Genomic DNA, 27679 nt, shown 5'->3' with positions numbered 1-27679 from the left:
TCAATGATATACATCTTTGAAATCTTCTTCTCCACTACATCACAGATATCTTTAGTTATCCTAGGGTCCAATCTTCTGAGAGGCATCTTTCAAGATCTTCATAAACCCTCTACAAAAAATTATTCCCAAGAATCTTGTATAAACCTGAATTGTTTTCAAGTCAAATCACAACCTACCACATCGCATGAATAACTAGGAACAAATCACAAGTCTAGGAACATAGATCTACAATAAAAATCAAACAAATTCTTTGTGATCATGCTCCAATAGAATCAACCTTCCATCTTTGCACCCATCTCTTCATATAAAAAATCCATTTGTAAGACCTTTACAATTGTATGTTAGAATCACCATCTTCCACCTCACAATGAAGAATCATAGACTAAGACTATACAAGAAAATGATCCTCAACACAATCACCACCAAATCAAGATCTTCTTAGATCAACTTCTTCCAACCCAAGTTCCTGGTAAAAATTTCTTCACATTAAATGATCTATCCACATACTCAGAAAAACTTAAGCTCTAATACCATCTAATGTAGTACAAGGAAGGAGATTCTTAAAAGGAGATTTCCTAGCCTCAAACAAATAACCACACAATAGAAACACAATACAAGATACATGATCTAATACCAAACATAACTCTTTATTCATAAAACAATTGATTACATGCAATGTGTTGGGTTATAATGCCTTCCCAGTTATGACCAAATAAAAAGAAAATAATAGTGTTGGAATATCCATTTAGATCCAACCCAAACCTTATCTAGCCAAATCTGTCACACAAAAACACTCTATTATAAACTTCTATCAAGATCTATACGCGTGCTTGCAAGTGACCAAGAAATATCCTTATTTCTAAAGCCACATCTACTAGTTATGCTACACTTTGCTCCTCTCAGCTACTCCATGCCAAGATGAATAATGACTCGTGCTCCCCTAATACCCAACTAAGCCACATGTCAGCCTAGAAAGTTATAAATTAAATAAAAGCTTACATTTAGTTCATGGCTAAGCCACAATTTAGCTTGCAACAAACATTAAATAGAAAAATGTTACCCCTCATGTTAACCTAGAATAACCACATGAGTGAGTTTTAGAATTCATGAGCAATCCATGCACTATAAAGAAAATATACATGTGAATCTCCCTAAGCGTCATTGAGCACAATATGCTTTGTTTAGTTCCTTTAGTGATCAAGTTCCTTCTATGGCCAAGCTCGTCAACCAATACTACAACTAGAAACTACCCCAATAAGGACAAACCAACACTTTCTCAATTGAGTGACATACTTGAACTGAATACCAAGCTTTTCCAACAAGCATATTTGGTCAAGCCTCCGACTGAGAAGCATTAGATAGATGAATGAGCAAACTGAGTCTTCCACCAAAAATGCCAAAATCTTTAGGAACCTTAGATGTACTTGCATTACTTTGAGTCAAGGCTATTATGTTAACATACTTTATCACATATGAAAGGCAATTGCATCTATGAAGGTAATTTTATCTTTCACTTGATATTATTCAGAGTTACTATATGCAAGAATTTCCTTTACATTTTTTATTTATGGTTAATTCCTTAACCTAGGGCTTGACCAAGGAAAGTCCATATCAAGTCTTAGCCTCCAAACAATTAGTTTATGTGATGATTTATAGGTTGGGAAAGAAAATAATCATAGATTTGGAACCTCCAGTTCATAAGATTTCTTGAGTTATAAGTTCCACGGTCATAGGCTACTTCAACTTAGTTGTAGGACATCCTTCCAAGTCGATCTAGTCTTTTTCTTTTAGATTCTAAGGAGATTTTATGGTTTTTCTTTATCGTTTCATTCTAAGATTCATGGATGAAAGTTCAAAAAAAAATCAAATCTAAAAGTTATCTATCATAAATCAATCTTCCTCTATGTAGTTCAAGGTAAGTATTTCATATTTTATTTCCTTTCATATCTTTACCCTATCTTTTCTTATTAATTAGGCTGATTATATTCACATATATATTTTCTTTATCATTTCATTCTAAGATTCATGGATGAAAGTTCAAACAAAATTCAGATATAAAAGTTATTGATCATAAATCAATCTTCCTCTATGCAATTCAAGGTGGGTATTTCATATTTTATCTCCTTTCATATCTTTACCCTATCTTTGCATCTTAATTAGGCTGATTGTATTCACATAGAATCTAGATTTACATTTCCTAATTAAATATTTTAATTTAAAATTCACATTATTCTATTAAGAGCCTAATAAAGTTTAGTTCTTTGTATTACATTCCTCTTTACAAGAAAGATTTATTATTAGCATCCATCTCCCTTTGGGTCCTAGCTTATCTAATTTGGATCATAACCGGAATCATACTTACAAATTCCTCTATTTCCCCTACACACATATTTGAATGGCTTAGTGTCCTCATGAAGTGGAAATCTACATCCTATTTAAATTTCTTCCATTTTATCACTAAAAATAGATTCTTTATCTTTGAATAATACATGTTTCAATTATGGTTTCCATGTTTTTTTTTCATCATAAGAGGTAGGAACATAATTATAGTGTCTCTCGTGTTTGAATTTGGTAGCATATTATATTTTTATTTGAGAGATATTTTCATACTTATGTTGGATGATATTCAAGATGACCTGATGGTCAAATACTATATTTTGATTGCCAGTATCATAGATGATACATACTATATTGTTTAGTTTGATCATATCTCCATGATGATGCTTATTGATGTGACATAATGCTTTATGATGATATCTGGTTATTATATATTTAGACATATACTTTGTTTATGATGGTCTTATTGGATTCTAGATACTATGATTTGATGCTAGGCATATTTACTTCATTCTTTCTTTGAGATGTTTTATGATGAAATCAGTGATGTAAATAGATTATTTTGATTTAATCAAATGAATGGTTAATTACATGATTTAATGCATTTATTGCTTCAGCTATATTATTATATTCAATTACACTTGATTATGTTGTTTAGTGTGTAGGATTTATATCCCTGGCAGTGGAACATAGAGTTAGTGATTTGGCTATTCATACCTATCCAATGTCTTCCCTGCATGGTTGAAGTTTCCTATGTAGTTTTTTAACTAAACCCTCTAGTGATTTAATAAATTTGGACTCATTTGTATAATATGATTAGACCCATGAGCATGTTTGTACATTTATAGGTTCACATTTGTCATGAAATTTATTAAGGAATTTTGATTTAATAATATATGAGAAATTTATATTTGATTTAAGTATTTTAATTCTTGATAGCTTTTCCAAAGTTTATTTCAATTTAATTAGAATTACCCATTTTTTTCTAGGTTGGGAAAGGGTTGTTTTAGTGGGCCAATCAATTTTTTGATATTATATTTCACCTCTAAAAGTGGATATATATTCCTAAAGGGAATTATTTCCCTCCATTATCACTTTTGAAATAGAAAGTTATAAAGAAACTTCCAAAATCTTATCAAAAGGATATATTATTTTATTCAATGTAGGAGCTGTGAGCATGGAATCACCATGAGTTTGAACTTAGTGGATCTGGCTTGGGGAAACCTTCATTTGCCAAGACTCTTGACAGTGTTTGTGGAGCAATTATTTTATCGTGTGCTCTCTATTTTAACCCTTTTGGTTGTGAGGTAGGGCTATTATGTTTTATTTCTTTCCCTTTGTTTTGGATTCTGCTTCTAGTAGTAACCTATTTGGAGGTAGAGAACGAACATTCCCCTACATTTTTTTATGCTAACTCTAACCGGTTGGATGGGTACAAGAGTTTGAAGCCTTTTGGGCTTGGGGTTTTGGAGTTTTAGGCTATTATGATGGTCATTTTTAAATATTGACTCTGAATTAAAATTTTAATTGATATTTGTGACTTTTGTACCCATTGGCATAATGGGTTTTAATTTCATTATTTTTTGGTTTTTTTAGTTTTCACCTTAGTTTGTGTGTCATCTGGCTTTCTCAGGTTTTCTTGGCACTAAAGTTGGTCATGGATTTTGATTATCCATAGGGATATGTATCCAAACCAAAGTGTATTTTAGTGCATTAAGATTCATGCCAAATATAGACTACCATCTATGTGCTCGGTTGAATGATTTGATGCTTGGTATTTTATTTCTTTTTCATTCATCCCTTGTTGTTTATGATGATTGAGTAGTTGGTGTGACCACACATGAGTGTGTGAACATGCACTTGTCGAGTTCTTGTAAGACCTAATTTCTTGGATGCTTTTGGTTGAGTTTTTTTCATTGGGGTTGGGTTGAGAAACTACATTGCCTATAGGTAGTCATCATGTGATGAGCATGGGTGTGTAGGGTAGACCAGTGGAGTGGCTTCTCTTTTAACCTTGGGTCATGTTCTGACAAGGTTAATGTGAAGAAATTTCTAAATAAGTGATAACTAAATGAATAAATGGGTAATAAAATTGAGATAATAAAATGTTAAATACATGTATGGTTTGAAGTGAGGGTATGAGTCTCTATGGTTTGCTCTGAGGATATAGTGTGATGGCCTCTTGAGGGAGAGTTTATGCATGTTATTTAGTTTGGGATCCAAAATTCCAAGTGATCTACTCTACAATAGAGTCCCTACATAGTAGACCCATAGAGTGTCTAACCAAGACTTGTTGTATTGCATTATGTCATGATCTTAGTTCTAGTCCTCTAGATTGTTTGGCATGAGTGCTAGCCATGGATGATTGTATTGTGTATGTTTGAGGTCGGATCAATATCTCCATTGGTATTGTAGGAGTGAACCTATGCATTCTATGTGGTTGTTTGGCATAGCTATCTTTACCACTACTAGGGATCGACATATAGAGTTGGCCTTCCTCCATGTTTAGTTCTAGAGCTAGATGCTCACACTGTTCTCTATATCTATTAAATTATGTTTCCATTTGGTTTATGTTATTTTGATTTAATGAGATAGTTGATTTATGCACATGTATGTTCACTACAATGTTTCTTTCCACATGATTACATCAGATACTATGGATTAGATGTTATGGTTAGATGTTAGAATTAATTGATATCATTATGCTTTGAATGTTTACTCCTCAATTATTGTGGATCTAGTACTCCTTGATGCGGAGGTTCTATCTCTTTTCTACTTTTATTTGTTCATCGGGTTGTTCCTTTGCAAACTTGGGTGGCATAAGTTGAGCATATGGTGATACTGGAAAAGTATCACACGACTATAAAAAGAAATATCATGTGATACTAGAAAGTATCACATGATAGGAGTGAGTTCTATTGTGTGACTCTAGTAAAGTATCACATGGTAATAGAAAAGTATATCCTATGATATGGGAAATTATCACATAATATTTGTAAGAAGTATCACGTGATACTAGAAAATAATCCCTTAGTAGTATTGTCCTGTATCATACAATACTAGAAAGTATCACCTGATTTTTGTGCAAAAACCTGCTTAGGCAAACAATAGGTATCTCCAAACTTGTTGGTTGAGATTCAAAGGGTGTTTTGGATACCCTATTGGGTTGTGCCCCTTCCGAGCTCTTCATAGTTCAATGATTATAGGTTTCTTATTTTTTTATCTTTCATAGTTGGTTATTGAACATGTTATTTAGTAGTGGCACTTAGAGATCTTTGATTGTGTGGATTGGTTGGTTAAGTCTTCCATTGTGATATTTTGATTAGTTGCATGTTGATGTTTTTTGAATCCATGCTTGTTACTTCAAAAAAATATGTATTGCCTTTTATTTATCCTTGTCCCAAGGGTCTCCAAGTGGGGCATTATAATAGTCATGAACCTTAGAAACATCAGAGAAACAATAGTTTTAACTATTTTGGGCCATTACATCCAAGCAAGTGAGAGGGACAACACTGGCCCAAATAGCCAGAGCCCTACTAGTCAAAAAAATTAATAAAATATAACCCTAATTTGGTAGATAAATTCATTTCCCAAAGCATAAAGTTAAGACTACTAAAGCATATTAATGTTTTCATTCCCATCTGTTGTTGGGATACCAAGTTAAAGTAAGAGATGCTTAAGTTGTTTCTTGAAATAAGTAAATATTAAAAAACAATAAAAAGGGAAAACCCAAAAACATTTTCTATAATAAGAAAAAATCTAAAACTAGAACTAAAAATAATAAACAAAGCCACCACCATTAGGAATTTTTTTTTTTCTACCAATACTTAACAAAGATGAAGAGATCCTCTAGGTTGTTTGTGACATTCTCATGGATTTTATGTTCATCCTGATTGTCCTCCACAATCTAACCAAACTTCTATAGTTTTCTCCTTCTCATGATGGTGCCAAAGACAATCCTTCTTATAATCTCCTTTCAAACCTTGTAGACAGTGGATACTACAACCCCAAGCTCAATACCACGAATGGCCTCCATAAACCTTTTGTTAAGGATATCAATTTTATCATTGAGGTCCCTAATCTGGCTAGAGAAATTCCTATCCATACAATCCATCCCACTCTACACTTTGGTCAAAGGGTCCTATAAGGTTTTATTTTATTCCCTAACCTATTGTTCAACTTGTTGTTCAGTTTCTAGGATGTTATTATGGTTGTCGTCTTTACTTATCTAACATTGTGTTCCTATGAGTCTAAAAAGAATAGTCTAATGATAATCAAATATCTACGGTTTATATATTGAACTGAACAATATTAATTCAGTGATGAATATGGGTTTTATGGTATTGTTAATCATGAATTGAAACATGTAGCCTTGAGCCACCTAGGCCATTACTTAAGCTTATTATGTCATTGTATAGCATGTTCTTAATGTTGTAGATAATAAATATATAGTAGAATCATTTTAACATAAAACAAGTGCTATATAGTAACTTGTACTCATGATAATTAATTATAATTCTATATTAGTCAAACTTTAATGTAATATTAGATACACAATAATTTATTGCCCTAAAATCAAATAATAATTAAAAAATTATAATACATAAAAAAAATGAAATAAAAATCTTTCTATAATGTTTAATATGAAAATTTTATATCTGAATATCACAAAATATATATAGTTCAAGATCGAAAAATGCTGCAAAATTTAGCCCCACAGTTTATACTACCCAAATAGTGATTATGAAAGGATATCCATATACGTCTCTAAGTATTCATTATTGTGATTAGAAAAGGAGGAAGTAACATAACTGGATATAATATATAGGAAGTAGCGAGCATAATTTAAGAAATATACAATCAGAAATCCCATTAGACACTAAATAATATATCAATTTTCTATGATAGTTGTCATCTAGTTTAGGTAGAGGCAATTCATCAACAACCATTAAGTAATTATTAATCGACGGGGATGATAATGTTCAAAACGATTCATAATATTGTCTAAGCCTTGAAGGAAGTAAAAAGGAAAAAATTCCATCAGTAATAAATTATCATTGGATGTCGTATTAAGAGACTCCATGTAAATATGCAATGTAATTTTTTGCAAAGGAGTAGAAGATAATTCGAACGCCATTGTTTATAGCTATAGAAGAAAGAGAGTCAGGTATATCACAGAGTCAGAAATCAGGAACCATTCCGAGATGAATTTTAATTCATAGGGTTGACGAGTTGTCTCTTTCTACAACCTTGTTAATAGAATCTAGCAAGGGATTGTGCAGACCGATGCACACTCAGCCATAAAGAGGAGAAAATACAGTCATCACATACATAGTCTTGGTTAGATTCGGGGATCAAAGCACATGTCAATGACTATCATATCCGCTACAACCATCTAGTCACAAGAATATTTCTACGAAATAAAAGATGGTGGAAACCAGATTTGTATCGGTTTCTTTGTAGCCACAAGGAGGATAACAATGAAGCACATGCTCAGAGTAGAAATCACATCTGCACTTTGAGTTGATATTATTGCATATTTCATATAGATGCCAAGACAAGTAGTGAGATCAAAGAAAGTAAGAAAATAATATATTATAAAAATGTGATGTATGTGGCTAATAGGCTAATGCATAATCTAGTTTGACTTGCATTAGCACCAGTGTGGATACTACGAAAAGTCTCACTTTACTTTCCACACAAACAATTTTCCCACCATACTTTTTTTCATAGAGAAAAACGGAAGTAACATGGAAGAATAATTATCCATTTGGTGGCACTGGGTTCAAAGTAGTTCTAAGGTAATAAATACATCAAATACACCAATCGATTATTACAATAAAATTGGGGGATGGAAGTAGCATCTTGGCAGAATTTACTCGTGCCTATGGGGTACCATCACTTACATGCAGCATTTCATATCAAGTGACTTCTTTCAAAATCATAAAACCTTTTCTCGGTGTCAAAATATGCTTCAAAATGATAATAGAAATGGCATGGGATAAAAGCGCAGAGATGAAAAACAAAAATATATGACTGAAATCCTATCTAAAATGGCACGTAATTTAAGGCTTCACTCCAGCTAATGCCATCTCAAATTCCATTCCACCCTACTATCACATGTCCACTTGGATACCACAACAATAAGTTACGACTAACTAACCAGGAAAATTGATGATGCTTTGTTAATAGACGACTTTATGAAGAACAGATACAACTTCAAATACAAAGAGAAACAAGTTCAACTATATATAATGAGAAGATCAGAGCATTATCTAGGACCATATATCATATATCTTTGGAGTTAGATAAATCTGGAGAAACAAATTCGAAGACCATCACATTAATAAAAGATCGTGTCTCACCATGTACAAGTTCGAGCACCCATTGAGGTACGAATGTTTCGCTATTACTGAGGAAGGTAAGAATGTACGGGAGCATTATAATTTATTGCTTTATGAATGTTTCCTTAAGTAGGTTAAGGAAGGCATGATTTTTTTTTTCAATGATTTTTATTTATATGCAAAGTAAATGAATAATCATAATGTGCTAGGAAATGATGACATTTTAATTCACAATGATATTGAATAATTTGATGGTTGTGAGATCTATTATTAAAGTATGATAAGTAACATATAAAGTATTTTCTTATCGTACTTCTATTATTATTGAAAATACAAAATAAAGAGTTATGTTACTATCACTTATGCTATTATTAGTAATAAGGATGACTTAAATTGCTAACATTCTAGTTAAATGTTAACAATGTTATTTCTATATGTCTTAAGTGTCTTAATATTTTCTTTCGAGAATTTTATTGAAGAAAGAGGGAGATTGAGAATAAGAAGGCATTTTATAGTCCATTGGAGGAAACCTTGAACAAAGAGGACAAGATGTTGACTACATATACTTGAAGTTTTAGAAGGGAAGCATATTATCTTTTATTATTTTCACTCATACTACTATGAAATTAAAGAACTACATTTTCATAAGAGAGCCATTCATAAACACAAGTTTTTTTAAGTATGAACATACTAAGGATATTGTATCAACAATATCATTCACAATAATATACTGATCTTTGAGATCATCAAGTCATACATTGGGTATTCTAGAAAGCCAAGACTTTTGTGTAGACCTTGAATATAATACAAATTTTTTTGACATCCTAAGAGTTGGAATTCCTTATTGTAGGGAGGAAATATAATAAATAATGTTTTACTCCCAATTGAAACATCTTTAGAAAGGAGATGTTCCAATATATAGATAAGTTTTCTTATCTTTTATAGTTATTTACTTATTATATTTTCTCTCTTATTTGTAATTCTATACATATTATAAGGGCTATTTGCCTTGATCTTTTCCTTTATGTTTGAGGATGTTCTTACATGGAAAGAAGGTTAGTACTTTACACATGCTACCAAATTTTGTGTGCACTCAATCTAATGATAGAAGCTCTAAATACCCTGATGGTCAAGATGGATAAACGTAGGCTCTTGAAGCAAATATCTTTGATGATTGAGATTATGAGATCCTTCTACATTAAGAGGTAGTATGACATTTCTTCTAAGGTACAGAAAGAGCTTAGAATATTAATACTCAGAGGGAGTTTAGATATACATGTGTGTGATTGCATGATGTTGATGGGCCTACTCCTATGTACATAATGACAAAGTGATCACTTATCACCAGAGAATTAGAAAATTGATGCCATATTCAAAGTGAGTTTGGAAAACATCCTTGGGTGAAGAGATCTTTTGAGGAAGTAACTAGAGGACTTGTGATGTAGTACCCAAGTGCCTATTCGTAATAACCCATTTTATAGAAGGAAAACATATACAAAAATATAGATAATCATAGTTTGAAACTTGAATATCTTCCCTTAACCAACCTCATTCTACATCATTTTACTACTTCTTAAATAATTAAAAAATTCTCTAAATCCAAAAAATATAAAATTACCTTTTTTGGCATATTTAAATAAATCTTCAATTTTTCCATTTTAGGTAACCTTCCAAATTAACTCCTAGAAAGATGAAAATAAAACCTGACTTTCGTCAAGCTATGAAAACTTGAATTTAGAACTAATCTTTGAATTTGGAAATGTCCATTCGAAGTTATTACAAAAAACAAACTATAAAAACCAGATAGGAAATAGGACAACTAATTTTTGGGGTTTTAAATGGATTTTCTAAGACTTGAAAAATAATGTCTTTTGGACACAATGGATTTGAGCTTGATTGTCAGACTAGAAAACTCCCCCTTACAAAACTACTACAATAATTTGAAAGAAAACCCAAGTCTGAGTCAAAAATTACTACTCACAAAATTTGATGCATCAACCTAACCTCCTAGGATAGATGTTTAGAGTGAGAATTTTGAGGTGCAATCCTTTGTAGATGATATCTTCTCTATGAGTAGAATTTCCAAGTAAATTGGATTATAATGTATTCTTCTTTATGAGATATAATTGAGGTGAAAGCCTTGGAACGACCCTCTAACTTGGTTCATAGTGGTTACTATTTCACATAAGATATGTAATGAAAGGTGATGATCTTTCATTTACATATATAAATAGAAGGTAACCATTGTAAGATGATGATCTTATAAATAGTACTCCTATTATCTTGACAAAATTTATTAAGTTGTATCCAAGAGTGTTGGAAGTTGTGAGAACAAATGTATCAATCAGAAGGTAACTATTGTAAGGTGACAAATTTATCAATAGTTTATCTATCTCCTAAACACAAATATGCTTTGGATAAAGTGTTATCATGGTTATTCTAGCTAGATATTTCCAAATACCTTGATAACCAACTTCTCATGGTTTTTCAGGTTGGATTTTGCTGGACACCTTGATAATAAATTCATCATGGTTCTTCAGGATGGATTTTGTTGGACACCATGAAAATCAATTATTATGGTTCCTTGGGGCAGATCTTGCCAAACACTAGAACTTAAATTTTTCATAGACCACACTTGAAGGGGTATTCAAATCATGTATTATAATTACTTCAATTCTTTTTCTTTTTTTTCTAAAGATGGAGTGTTAAAAATTTTAGCCTTATATTTAATTGAATATCATACTAAGATGACATCTCTTTGTATACTTGAGAACATAATGTGTTCTACAAATCCTCCCTAACTAAGAGGGATTGTTAAAGTTATAGCTTCAATCAAATTGATTCAATATATATATTATTATTATTGGTAAATCATCATTTCCTATATATATACCTGTGTGTGTGTGTCTGTGTGTGTGTGTATTATTATTATTATTACAGGAGTATGTATATATACGAAATGTTGATTTACTAATAAGAATAATGTATATCAAATCAATCTGACTGAAGTAGCAACTTTAACAAATTCCACATGTTTGTGCATGCATGCATGCGTGTGTGTGTGTGTGTGTGTGTGTTGATGTATTTATGTTGATATCCTTAAATATGCCACTGCAGGAATATCATATTGAGATGACATTTGTTCATATACTTAAGAGCATAATGTGTTCTATATCAATCCTCCCTAACTAAGAGGGAGTCTTAATATTATATCTACAATTGGATTGATTTAATATTAACATACAATGTTGGTATAATATATTATATCTATAATATTATAATTATACTATATATATTATTTATATGTTATATTATACATATATACTATATATAATACATATGTTATGTTTTGATTTATATTTTTAATATTTTAACTAATAATGATTAATCGAAGAGACATGTCTCCTACTCTTATATTTATAAGAGATTGGGATCAACGTTTGGAACACACCTATAAAAATGGTAGTGTAATTACATTTGTAGAAACCAATCCATGTTTTTCAACATGGTATCAAAGCCAGCCTACAAATGTAAGAGAGAGGTTAAGTGTTAAATCATGCCTCACAAACACGTAACACAAGCAAGATCATTGACCAAATACATATTGGAGCTGCAGAGAAAAGTCCATTGTCCACACTTATGTACTGACACATGATGATGTTATATATTAATAACATAGCGATAATAGTACCACAACACCATACTCATATTCATAATCGCAAAGAAATTAAATATGGTTTCTTGGACAAATAATCAAGGAAAGACTAACTCATCACAAGGGAAGAAAACATATGAAGCAACACAATCTCATTTATTGCAAACAAATTAAGAATCTAAAGGAAAAATAGGAAGGAATTAAGAAAACTATGTAGACAAGGAGGAAGATAAGTATTATTAAACATAATACATAGATAAAGATAAAAGGATCGCCAAAATTAAGAGATAGGAAAGAGAACATACATGAAAGAGGATAGTGATAAGGTCAATTGAACAATTGTTTCAAAGGTCTTTCCTTTGAAGCTATTTCAAGAGTGTTTTCTTCTACCTTCCACAACCCCTGATGGGGATAGAATCTCCTCACAAGTATTCAAGGTCTCCTAAAAGGGGTTGATATGTACTAAATTTATTTCATTAACTCCTAACATAGTCCATCCTCTTCTAGAGAACTTTTAAATTAGTACATATTTTTTAGGAACCATCCCTAATAGAAATTTCCCTCTAATCAACAATTTCCCTAGTTAACAAATCTAGTGTTATTGTGTTAGGTGATCTCACTATGGTTATAGAACTTATAGATTACATGTTTCAGACTTAATAAGGTTGACTTTTTTTTTTTAAATTAGATAACTAATTCAATTGGTTAACTTTACTTTCTAATATCTCTAGCCCAAGAGAAATGAACATCACCACCATCTCTAAGTATCCATGAACACTTGTAGGTAAGAAATCCATCCCAACCCCAAATGGACCATAAAAATATCATGAAGTATCCAAAAATTTATCAATGTCCTTAATACAAAGAAACTAAACCAATATCAATTTCAAACTTCCAACCATGGCCTCTAGAATATAAATATGACAACATTATCTAAACCATCTCAACCAAAGAGATAAATTTCTCCAAATGAACATACCTTAAATTTCAAAACTATAAATATTTATCAAGAGTATACTATAACATAATAATGAAACTATCCTAATACCAAGGATAACATTTCATACGCAAGCATAAACTACACCTTCACTAAAAATCTCATGAGTCATCAAGATGAAACCATTGCCACATACCATGAAGAATCATCTACACATACCATTAAGAACCAAGTGCAACATGCAAATCTTAAGGATTCTTTTATAGAAAAAATATCTAAATAGTCCTCTAACATCTAAAAACACTCAATAAATATTTTAATGCAAAAAAATTCCACTCATATATGGTACTGAGTCACCTATGGCATCATAATAGCCATCTCGTATATGAAGATCCTCCAAGTCCACACACCCAACCAAAGTATCAGTACCGAGTGAAATGAAGATCTCCAAACCATGAAGATACAAACCAAACTAGAAACTAATCCACTAATTCCACCTCATAACTATCAAATCCTCCCACTAAATCATGTATCCAAGCTATCCATGAATTTATTATTAAAAAATATCATCTAAACATGTGAATCAAATAAGACGTCAAACCATCAAATAATTGGAAGTGCGCATCACAAGCACCTCAAAAGAGACCAAATAACTATGATCCTCTAGGAAAAAAATATACCATGATAACCAAATAAGGAATCAAAACCAAAGAGAAATAATGAAATATCTTTTTATTCAATCATGTCATGTAGAAATCTATGGCATCATCATAAAACCAAGAATTAATCATATAACTCTTCAAGTATCCAACCTGTCAGCATAAAATAGTCAACCACAATCCTTTGCAGTCATTGTACCTGGTAACAATATGTCATCCCTTTTATATGAATAAAAATCATAAAATCATGTGACTAAGGGAATAGGCCACCCAAATTCAAAGTCACTAATTTGAATATTCACAAATAATGAACAATCAATTGGCAAAGACAACCTATGTCCAAGCCATAAATGTTACGTATAAGTATAGACCTCTTAGAACATTTCATAACTTGTAGACCCAACAAGTCATCATAAATATCCATAGAATACACTAATAACCATATAATCATGAGGCCAAACCTAGATACAATTTGAATATACAAAGACATCAAATCCCAAATGTTGGAATTCTCATATCATTGCAAATGTAGTTGCATTACCTGTATTAGTATATGCTTTTCAAATGCATCAGTCTCCTCTTATATGTATTGCAAATGACACATGGAGAGACATGTCTTCTCATTATACATGTCTATACATTATAATTATAGAATAAGAAATATATATAACATCACATATATTAAATATTGTGTGTGTGTGTGTGTGTGTGTGTGTGTGTGTGTGTGTGTGTGTGTGTGTGTGTGTGTGTGTGCGCGTGTGTGTGTATTTATAGGTTTAACCAACTAAAGCTACGAAACATTAACACTCTCTCTTAGCTAGGGAGGATAAACATACGACCATATATTATATGAATGTAATATATAGATATCAAGAGTAATGGCCTCCTGAATGTCAACTTGTTTGACATTCACCACATACTCTCTGAGAAATGGAGTCCTAAGTGTCGAGTAGCAAGATATTCACCAAGTACTATGAGTAATGGTCTCAAGAATGTCAACTTATTTGATATTCACCAAATACTCTATGTAATAGCCTCCTAAACATTGATGTGCATAACATTCACCATGTACCAAAATGTTCATAAAGTATGTGTACAAGCATTGTCATAATGCTTACCATATTGATATCCACATGCAAAATATAATCTATCATGATCTGCATAGACATTGTAAGATATTCATCATAACAAATTAAGTTATTAAAAGATTGTCACCTTCCAATAACTTTTGCAAATACAAGTGATGATAATTTTGAACTCATCGCTCCCTAATGATGTACACAGGGTTAGGCTCATTAAAACAACATGGACACAAGGTATATTCATGCATTGTAGTCTGCTTGACTACTACAATTTGTTGATTAGTGGGGAATCAATCTTCAACATGGTCTACTCCCTCTTAATCAATACACCTGAAATCACTTGAAATTTGATGAAACCATCTTCTCTATCTCCTCCTTCTCTTTTAAAGTAGCATCTATGAAAAGTCAAACTCCTTTTGAATCCCAATCTTCCTTTGAATTTGAAATCAATCTTCAATTTCCTACAATAACATTCTCAGAGGAAAAGATCAAGGCACATAATTCTTATAATTATAATAAAATACCTTTAATAATTATTCTCAATAATAATAATATTATATTTTAACTTTAAGAACATTTAGAAATTTGATTTTAAATAACCATCTATAAATGATCTAAATAATTAAATCATGTTAACTTTTAATCCTCTCTTATTAGAGCCTTATCTTTATTAATTATCCAATTGATCCCTATATATTATAGGAAGAACATATATACAAATTGAATAAAAATGTATATATATCCTAATCATGTCCATAAATAATTTAAAAATATTGATACAAGAACTTACCATTTCTATTCATTGATTTGGCTCCTACAATTTCATCATTTCCTTGAAAATATGAAATACACAATTTGATTATGATACTTATAGTCTCCTTACATATTTTTGCATGGCATAAGCTACTCTCTAGTTGGATTTTTCACTATGTAGCACAAAGTCCATTCCTTGATTCATGGATATGTGTTAGACTTGGGCCTTAGCTTTCACATGTGAGAGAGTCAAATGAATACATGTGGAATTAAAGTATATTACCTTGTTCCAATCCCTATCTGACAAGTATTTGTTCTTTCATTTCATAATTCAAGAAAACTTTGAAATCTCACCCTTCTGGAAATTAAGCTTAGTGTTTTTCTAGTGCCAATGACACTTCAAATAATTCTCATGTGCTTCTAATAGAGCTTCTCACCCTTGCTAATATGTGTGCTACTATGATTTGTCTTCAGTGACTAGCTCTTCTATAAAATAAAATTTTATTTCCAATTTACTTATTGGTTTTTTCAATTCCTTTATATCACTGGACAATAGTATCTTATCCTACCTTGCTTTATATTTGTTTATCAATTCAGATTTGGGCACAACCAGATCCATCTTAGGCCTTCCAAAATAAATTTTGTACATAGATCGCTTTCTCCTCATTACAACTTCCCATGTGGGCTCAAATTTCCAACTAGCATATTTGCTCCTTGTCACAATAGATTTCTTGGGTAACTGATACAATTGGATTGTCTCTACACATTCCCATTCCCATGAGAAATCATTGAAGGCTTATGTAATTCTTTTATCTCAAAACATCCCACCTTAATATAAAGTAGCTTCACCAATTTTATACAACATTTAAGCTCTACATTTGGTGTGTTGTCCCATTGTCATCTTGGTGATCACATGGTTTAATCCAAAAGGGTTTTGGTGTTTAATATATAAAAGTCACATTTTCATATAAGAAAACTCAATATTAATTGTCCTTATGAATTTTTCATTGACACAAGCTCGAAGGACCTAAGAAAACTTCATGGTGGCATCCATAATGTCTCAAGGAGACAAGGAATGCTAACAACTAAGAAGCAAACAAATTGATCCCATCAGTTGTGCTCCATGGAAAAGTTGTCACCCACATGTAGATAAGACCTTCTATAGAGGGTTATTCAATAAATTTTCTTGAACGAACTTCTTTTTGAATCTACATTGATTGAGTGATTCTTCATCCAACCTAGCTCTGATACCATGTTGGAATTCTCGAATCATTGCAAATATAGTTACATTTCCTATATTAGTATATGTTTTTCAAATGCATCAACCTCCTCATATATGTATTGTAAATGAAACATGGAGAGACATGCCTTCTCACAAGACATATCTATCCATTATGATTATACAATAAAAATATATATATAATATCTCATATTATATATATATATATATATATATATATATATGTATATGTATATGTATATGTATATGTATATGTATATGTATATGTATATGTATATGTATGTATGTATGTATGTATGTATGTATGTATGTATGTGTGTATGTATGTATGTTTATAGTTTTAACCGACCTAAGCTACCAAACATTAACACCAAATAACCCAAACATAAAATGTCTGAAACTCATAATGCTACTAATAAACTCATAAACCATTCAAATAAATATATAATAAAATAAACCTTGATAATCCTACACCGAATCTAAACCAATGTGTAGAGCTCTTTAATAGCATTTTGTTGACTATTTTCAATCAAAAATCTGACATTGTATGCCCAAGTTATGCCAAAATATATGCTTAAAATAAAGAACATCTTACTTTTGGGCTCTTAAAGCTTAAAGAAATTTCCAGATCATAGAATCACATCTATGCTAAGTTGTAGTTCTCTGAATCATGTTTTCGATGAGTATAAGAAGTCTAAAACATGATATCTTGACTGAAATATATGACTATTTTACCAAGATAGGTTTTTTATCACATTCAAAGTGACTTTTATTTCTATACTTTTGTGATGAAAATTCTAATGGGATTTTTTTTATGGTCATAATGGGCCTACAACTAGAAATTTTTGCGTTCAACATGGCCAAATTAGGGCTATTACATATCAAAATATATGAAAAGTCTAACCTAGATCTAATGACAATGTTTGTTTTTCCATAGCTGGTCATTCCTATAAGCTCCCCCCTAAAACCCTTATTTAAGTGAAACATTGAAAAAAAAACCTTTGGACCAATCCCAAAATTTGACATCTTATCATAACAAAAAACCCAAAACCCTCATATCTATTATAATCAACTTATAAAACTCATATATATTGGCATTTTTTAATAATTATTTCATGCATTCCCATGGATTCAATCTAGAGTTACATCAGAAAGGCATAGCTTTGATACCATTTGTAAGGAAAATTGTAACAAATATATTAATATTTCCACATAACCCATGATAGATCTAAAATAAATAAGCACTTTAAAAAAATAGCAAGAGTATAGACAACATAGCCACACGAAGTGACACAAGATAAACCCTAAGAACCCTCATTCAGGGTAAAGACTTAGCCTACAAAAGCATCCATCTTCATGTACTATTTTTAAAAATATACCATTGCAATATAACCATAGAAGCCTTCAAATCCATAACCATAGCCAAGAAATCCATGTTAAAAAGTATGAATCCACACACCCCATGTCATGCTTCTAACCTTCACAAATTCTCCCTTGGCTAACATGTCTTGCCTTATCTTGTTTGAATTTCCTTTTTTCCATTCGGCCTTTTATTTATTTCTCTTGCCTCTACAACTGCCTTATATTTGTATTTATACTAGCTAGCTCCCACAAAACTACCAAGTGATATTACATAAACCATGTGCTACCTAATCCATTAACCCCAAATTTAGTATTGGGAATTTAATTTATTTTTCCAATATATTAAATGATAACATAAAATATTATCACAATGTTACTATACAACTCATCAAGGATATCCTGCATTTAGAGCATTGATGTTTTCAAAATGGGTATTTGACTAAGGGATAACACTAAATTCCTCATCAAAACACTATCTATAATGAAATGGGCTATCAAAATAAACAAATAAGAATATATTAAGTGCAATGAAGAATTTATTAGATAATAATTGTAGGAATCAACATACACAGTGGAGATGTGTACTTTGGCAATACAAAATTAGAATCAAGAGCTCTCTAGGGACATCTCCATATCATTTGTTCTATGGACAAGATCTAGTTTTTCCTATCCAATTAAGGATCCCAACACTATGATTCATGAAATAGAATATGGAAGAATAAGATAGATTTAAAACATGTTTGGATGAATTACTATACTTGTAAGAAAAAAGGATTGGGGCACTAGAAAAGTTTTCCAAACATTAAGAAGTGGTAAAGAGATGGTTTGACAAAATGGACAAGGTTGAAGAATTACAAATTACAAATTTGGTAGTTCATTTAGATAAGGAATGCGGAAATAATGGTGGACATGACAAGTTCAATAATCTATATACGGATCCTTATCATATTTTTGAAATAATGGGAGATAATGCATTCAGGCTGATGACTCTATCTCTACCCTAAGTTTTTCTTCTAAATGACTACCTTCTGCATAGTTACTTTAAGATTCCTCTGTAATTTCATTTTGGTTTTCCTTTTTGGGTGTATTTTTATTTACTTCCTATTGGGTGGATATTTTTACTTGTTTCCCATGTTCTTTTATTCTATTGTTTCTATCTTCATTGTGGGGATTTTTGGCTTAATGTATTTTAGGTTATTTCGACTTGTTAGTTTTCTTTTTATTTTTCTTAGGTTGGATTCCTCTTGTATTTTAGTTTTCATTATCAAATTTCTTCAATAACTATTATGAAGAGCATTAGAATATTTATTGTCCTTCTTATTTTTTCAAGATATACTAGAAACTTGACTTGGAAGGTTAACCGTGCAATGTATTTTCATACTCAAACTCTAACATTGCCACATATTTTGTACACTTAACTATTGCTCAAAGTCTATTTTAGTCTTTTTGGGAGAAGTTGTGACTAGTCAAAATTTTAAAATCTTTCTTCAATGCCATTGTAAATCCTAAACCCATAGTGAGCTTCATTTCTTAATAGCCAATAGAAAAGAAATAAATGCAATATCAATTCAAATGAAGATAAAGAGAAAAGGAAAGACCAAATGAGAAAATTGGCTTTTGGTGGTACACAAAAATGTTTATAGGTGTTTGACAAAATAATTCACCAGAAGTGAAAAATCTTATGGTTTACAAGTGGCCTTATGGACTGGGAATTAAATCATTGTCACAAACTTAGGTTATTGTGAAGTAAATGTGTCTTGACACAATATAGGTCTCTTCTCCCCTTTTGAGTATTCTCTCTCTCTCTCTCTCTCTCTCTCTCTCTCTCTCTCTCTCTCTCTCTAATGGAGACACAACCAAAGACCAGAATAAACATATAGGAAAAAAGAAATATTATTATCAATGAAAAATGCCCTATGGACTTACAATAGTATGATTCTGGAGAAAGAGATCCTCCACGCTATAAATTCTCTCTAACTCCACTAGGAACTGCCTTTACAATGCCAAAAATGTTCTTAAATAGACCCCAATTCATTAGGGTTAGGAATACATTCTAGAATACACCAGTTGGCATCCACCACCAAAATAGAAGGTTCCAGAAGTCACGTTAGAAGTTGGTGTAAAATTAGAAGAATCCAAAAATAGTAGTCAAACTTTCGAGAGGCATAACTTTTGAACCAGTACTCTGATTAACAAACTGTTTACATTTTTAGAAAGCTCTCGAAGCACTCTATAGCCCTATGGACTAGCTTCACTCATCCCACATTTTCTTGGCCCCATACGAGGGCATTTAGTGCTCCATATCTGACTTTGAAGCACTCTTAGGAGGTCCCTAGGAGAATTAAAACTACAATAACTTTCTAACCATAAAGCCTTTTGACTTGATTCTTTTTCTAGAGTGTTTTAAATTATAAGTATAATCATCCCTCCAAATTACACCCTCTAACTCATCATAATTTTGGCTCTATCACAAAATAACCCATTTTATACATTTACACATATCCGAAGGTGCTTAAAGACTCTAACCTAGAAAACTAATAGTGGAACTATGAGTGTTGGAACCTTTATTTGACTTGAATAGGTATCCAAAAATAAAAACACATTAAACAAAAACTATCTCTAAGCATAGTTTTTTAGGTGATATAGGATTGCCCTTACACCACTGGATGCTCCTACATTAGACACCCAGGGTAGATTGAAAAGTGACCCTGTCACTTTATGGTAGAGGAAAACCCAAATGGAAAACCTCTACTACTGATATCCAAGTTGAGTCATCTATTGGTTGTCCTTTCCACTTCACCAAGTACTCTTCATACTACCTATTTTTGGTACTCCTATCCACACGACTATCCAGAATCTCTTCTATCTCCTTCTTAGAAGTAGGAATTGGACATGGCTCCAGCATCAACCCCTCATCTACACCATCATCATGATATTCTGTTAAGTCTACAAAGTTGAAGATAGGAGAACTGTGAATCCCATTTGGCAACTCCACCTCATATGCATTTCCTGAGTCATGCTTACTCAAAATTTTAGATGGGCCAAATTTCTTCATCTTTAGCTTGTTGTAAGTACCCACTAGAAACCATTCCTTTCATAAGTGTATCATAACTAGATCCCCTACTTGGAACTCCTTAAGTCTCCTCCTTTGATCTGCCCTGGCTTTATACTGTTGATTCATCTTGGTGATGTGTGCATGGACCTCCTCGTAGGCTCTTGATATGTTCAGCAAATTCTTCTGCCTAAGCACTTGTCCTCTCCTCTTACTCCATTTTCCTTAGTTCTGGTGCAGTCCTTCAGTTACATCCATACACAATTTGGAATGGTGATCTACCTATACTCCTATTTATAGAATTATTGTAAGAAAATTCTACTTGTGGCAGAATCAAATCCCATCCCTTGGGCTTATCTCCCACTAAACACCTCAACAAATTGCCCAAACATCTATTTAGCACTTCAGTCTATCTATTAGACTATGGATGATGTGTAGAACTAAACCTCAATTCTATCCTCAACTTTTTCCATAAAGTCCTCTAGAAATACCCCACAAATTTAGTATCTCTATCAAAAATAATACTCTATGGGAGACCATGTAGTCTCACCACCTCTCTGAAAAACAAATCTGCAATATGTATAGCATCATGAGTCTTGTGGCATGGGATGAAATGTGCCATCTTCGAGAACCTATCAACCACCAAAAATACTAAGTCATTACCCCTTTGTGTCATCAGCAATCCAAGAAAAAAATCCATACTTATATCCTCCCAAGGCTTTGATGGAATAGGCAATGGCTAATAAAGTCCATTATTGTGACTAAATCCTTTGGCTACTTGACATACTTGACAAATCTGCACAAATTTCTTTACATCTTGTGACATTTGAGGCCAATAATAATGTTCTCTAAGAACGGCAATGGTCTTATCTTGATTAAAGTGTCCTACCATTCCCCCACTATGTTTCTCTTTGATCAAGTTTTCCCTCATAACTCCTTGGAATGCATAATTGACTGCCCTAAAACAACATATTGTCCTAAAGAAAATAATCTAGCTACCTAGTAGTGTCTACAGTAATAGGTTATTTACAAGCCTTCTACACTTCAGCAAAATCAGGATCCTCTGGGTACAAATTCTTGAGTTCATCAAACCCAACCACTTCAACCTGCATTACTATAAGCAACAACAGTCTCCTACTCAATGCATCTGCAACCCTATTAGACCTTCCACTTCTATGTTTCAACACAAATGTATAGCTCTGCATGAACTCTACCCACTTCATATGGCTCTAGTTCAATTTACCTTGGTTATTTAGGTACTGCAATGCCTAGTGATTAGTATACAAGACAAATTCTTTTGGCAATAAATAATGCCTCCATTTCTTTAAGGCCTTAATGATTGCATAGAATTCTTGATCATAAACAAAATACTTCTTCTTTGCATCATTCAATTTTTCACTAAAATATGCAATAGGCTTACCTTCTTGGCTCAATACAGCCCCAATAGCACTACCAGTAGCATCACAATCTACCTGGAACACTTTACTGAAATCAGGAAGTGCCAACATAGGTTGTTGTATCACCTTCTTCTTCAACAATTCAAAACTCCTCATAGATGTTGTAGTCCACTTGAACTCTTTCCTATCACCCCTTATTGTTTTAGTTAGGGGTGCACACATGCCACTAAAATTCTTAATGAACTTCTTGTAACAACTAACTAGACCATGAAATGATCTTACCTCAATAGTAGACCTTGGAGTGGGCCATTCCAAGATGGCCTTTACCTTCTCTAGATCCATTTTGAGACCTTTAGATGATACAACAAACCCCAAGTAGAGTAACTCTTTTTTTACAAAGCTACATTTCTTGAAATTAATCAACATTTTCTCTTCCCTCAACCTTTCAAGGACACTACAAATGTGCAATAAATGTTCATCCAAAGTATTACTAAAACTTAAAATATCATTCAAATAGACAATAATAAATTTTCCCAAGAATTTCTTTAGTATCTCATTCATAAGCCACATGAAGGTGCTTGGCACGTTGGTCAGTCCAAAGGGCATGACTAATCATTCATATAGACCCTCCTTGGTCTTGAATGTAGTCTTCCACTCATCTCCCTCTCATATTCATATCTGGTGATAGCCACTCTTGATATCTATCTTTGTGAAGTACTGAGCTCCACTCAAGCAGTCCACAAGATCATCCATTCTTGGCAAAGGAAACTAATACTTTATGGTTATTCTATTTATAGCTTGAGAGTCTGTGCACATTCTCCACTCTCCATCCTTCTTGAGTTTCAATACTATAGGTATTGCACATGGACTCAGGCTCTCTCGAATCAAACCCTTCCTCAATAGCTCCTAAACTTGTTTCTTTAGCTCCTCAATTTCAGTAGAAGTCATCCTATGAGCAACCTTGTTAGGAAAATAAGCTCTAGGGATTAAATCTATCTGATGATTGATCTGCCTTACTTGTGGTAACCCTTCTAGAACATTATCAGAGATGACATCTCCATACTCACTTAATAGGTCTAGAACTCCAAGTGGAATTTCACTACTACCATCTTTATCTCTTCTAGGAATCAAAGCATAACACAGAATGTTTCATACCATCCAAAAAATCTCTTCCATCAACAAGACATATCCTAGCACTACTACATACCTTTTCACCTTCTTTCATCAATGGCTTCAATTTGTGGCAAACTCCATCCTTTGTCAGAGAGTATGAATATGTATTTGGATGATATCATGTACAACATGTTTATCAAATTTCCACAGTCTTCCCAACAATAAATGGCAAACATCCATTGGAATAATGTCACAGACAACTTCATCATGGTAACTCCCAATCTTGAACTTCACCAAACACTGTTCACTGACCAGGACCTTATGATCATCCTTCACCCAAGCAATCCAATAGGGTTGTGGGTGTTTCTCCCTCTTAAGCTTTAGCTTAGAGACCATCTCCTTAGACACCAAGTTGTTAGTGTTGCCACCATCAACCATCACATCACAACGCTTATCCTTGCGCTTGCACCTAGTACAAAATAAACTCCTCCTTTGTCTAGGTTTAGTCTCACCAATTAGTAAGACCCTTTCATTTATGAGAACCTCTCCTCTTTCTACATCCTCAGAATGTGATGACTATTCATCCTCATCCACATGAGCAACCCTTGCTTGATCATTAGCTCTCCTATCTGTCCCTCCTTGTCATTGAGGGCATTCAAATGCACAATGACCTTCCTAATTGTAATGAAAATAGGTACCATAGAAGCCTCCTCTTCCTAAACCTTTTCCACATCCTCTACCTCTTCCTCTCTGATCTCCAAAGTTTTGATCATAGGAGTGGTTGAAACCCTCATTCCTCTGGTTCCTGCTAGTACCCACATCTTCATTTTTCTTCTAGGTCTCATTTTTGCCTCCAAATGACCTACCACCATGCCTTCCTCCTTGACCGCACCCTCTTTTCTTTTCATCAAACTTTTTGTTCAACTTCTCTTCAACTTGTAGGGAAAATTCTCATTCTAACCAGACTTAACTCCTCCTGAATGCTAGGTCAGAACCCATTGAGGTAATAGTCAACCTTCTCCTTATTAGCTTATGCATGCCCTACCCTAATAAGAAGTTGATAAAACTCCTCTGTATATTCCTGGATAGACTTTCCTGCTTGCTTTAACACTTGCATTTTTATGAACAAATCAAGCTCATAATCAACAGGAATGAATTGCTTCTTTAGTTTGTCCACCATGTGATCCCACCTTGTGATTTTCTCCTTTCCTCTTCTATTCCTTTCCAGTTGAATCTCTTGCCACCAAATTTTTGCATGGCCTTTCATTTTTCCCTTTGCAAAATTAACCCTCTTTGGGTCCCTGATATCCTCATACTCAAAATACTTCTCTAATTCATTGATCTAATCAATCAACTCATCCGGGTTTAGAGTTCTCGAAAACATAACCACATCAATTTTAAGTCTTTTTCCAAGCTTAGAAATGGCCCTAAAAAGCCTCTCCTCTAATTGATTTAGGACTTCCTCTTCAGCTTCCCCTTCTTGTCCAGTATTTTCTTCTTCTTCATTTTCATCCTGACTTTCGTTGCCTGCGGCAACATTTAGTCCTCTACGGATCTCCTCCTGCAATGCTTGAACTTGTCTCTGGAGGGCTTTAACCTTAGGAGTAACAACTCTAGCTCTTCCACCATGTTCCCTTCATGGAGGCATCTTCTTGTCTCAAACCCACAACCACACAGTCTCAGTGCAAACTGCCTTACAGTCGGCACTTTGTCTACACACTCAAGAAAACCTGCTCTTAGACCACTTGATGGAGACACAACTAAAGACCAGAATGAACATATGGGAAAAAATAAATATTATTATCAATGAAAAATGCCCTATGGGCTTACAATAGTATGATTATGGAGAAAGAAATCCTCCACATAGTACCTTCTCTCTAACTCCACTAGGAATTGCCTTTACAATGCCAGAAATGTTCTTAAATAGACCCCAATTCATTAGGGTTAGGAATATATTCTAGAATAAGCCAGTTGGCATCTACCACCAAAATAGAAGGTTCTAGAAGTCATGCTAGTAGTCAGTGTAAAATTAGAAGAATCTAGAAATGGTAGTCCAACTACTGGGAGGCATAATTTTTGAATTGAGACTCTGATTAACAAACCGTTTACATTTCCAAAAAGCTCTCGAAGTGCTCTATAGTCCTATGAACCAGCTTCACTCATTCCCCATTTTCTAGCCTTCTATGAGGCCATTTAGTGCCCCATATCTAACTTTGAAGTGCACTTAGGAGGTCTCCAGGAAAATTAAAACTACAATAACTTTCTAACCGTAAAGCCTTTTGACTTGATTCTTTTTCTAGAGAGTTTTAAATTACAAATATAATCATCCCTCCAAATTTCACCCTCTAAATCATCATAATTTTGGCCTTATTACAAAATAATCCATTTTCTACATTTACACGTATCCCAAGGTGCTTAAAAACTCTAACCCTAAAAATGAATAGTGGAACTGTGAGAGTTGGAACCTTTATTTGACCCAAATGGGTATCCAAAAATAAAAATACATTAAACAGAAACTATCTCTAAGGATATTTTTTTGGGTGATACAGGATTGCCCTTACACCACTAGATGCTCCTACATCACTCTCTCTCTCTCTCTCTCTCTCTCTCTCTCTCTCTCTCTCTCTCATGATTTTTGGAGTGCATTTTCTACGATGATTTGGATGATGTGTTGTGGATTAAAAATCCACAAGTTTATAGGAACCCCACTCTCTATCATTTTGGTTCCACATGTCAATGTTGGTCATGGAATGGTCAAAGAGAAAAATCCTTGACCCCTTCTAAAGTGTTTTCTTCCTCAACCTTAGAGTATATTTTTTATCATACTATGGATAGTCCACCATGGTTGATTAATAGGCCTATAAAAATCCCACCTTTTCCTTCCCATGGAGTTTTTTTTCCACATACAGTCAGGTAAAGTATCTAGCGGAAGAATAATTCATGGAAATGAGAAAATGCCACTTTCCATCATTCCTTGAAGCTTGTTGAATGCTTAATGTATCTTTGTGCTTGCTCAATCTCTAAAATTCCCTCATTTATATTAAATTTAGCTTAGTTAAAGTGTTGTGATTGTAATGGAAAAGATGATGGTATATGGATGAATTCCTTTTGTTCATACTTTTGATGTTTTGGGGATTCTAAATTAGTGCCCAACATTATCTTGAACCCATTTCATGCATATGTGTACCTTCTTTTATTGGTATACATTATTCTTTATGATGGTTTATTTTCTAGCTTGAAAATATTTCACCTTGAAGATTGTACCAATTCACATACATGGGTGTAGTATAACTTGGTAAAGTGGAGATTGATAAATTGAGGAATTTGTCCACTAGAATACCATTTTTTTCATCACTTCCCCTAGAACTAGAATAGGACCTATAAACCTTATCCTATTTCATTTTTTCATATTGTTTGAAAATATATTGCCTCCCATTTCACTTTCTCATTCTCCTATGCGTTCAATTCATATTCTAACTCTTTTACTATCTTAGTTGTCCATTCCTTATTCTCGATGAACTCATAAATGTAGTTTATCCCCATTTTCAATAAAATATTCACCTTATCACTAAAAACCTTTGTGATAGATATGTTCCCTTTAACTTGGTCAATGATTTTTTGTTTGGAAAGATAGGTGACATCTATCACTGAACCATTACCTAGAATGGCTAGCACATCAAGGTTATGTAGGATATGGATATATGATTCCATCAGTTGTATGATTTGTTTCATTTTTTCTTGTCTTTCA

Source organism: Cupressus sempervirens, chromosome 1 (assembly GCF_028749045.1).
Source record: "Cupressus sempervirens isolate cs-2001-9-10 chromosome 1, ASM2874904v1, whole genome shotgun sequence".
Lineage (NCBI taxonomy): Eukaryota > Viridiplantae > Streptophyta > Pinopsida > Cupressales > Cupressaceae > Cupressus > Cupressus sempervirens.
The sequence above is the reverse complement of the archived record's forward strand: the minus strand, read 5'-3'. Positions refer to the sequence as shown.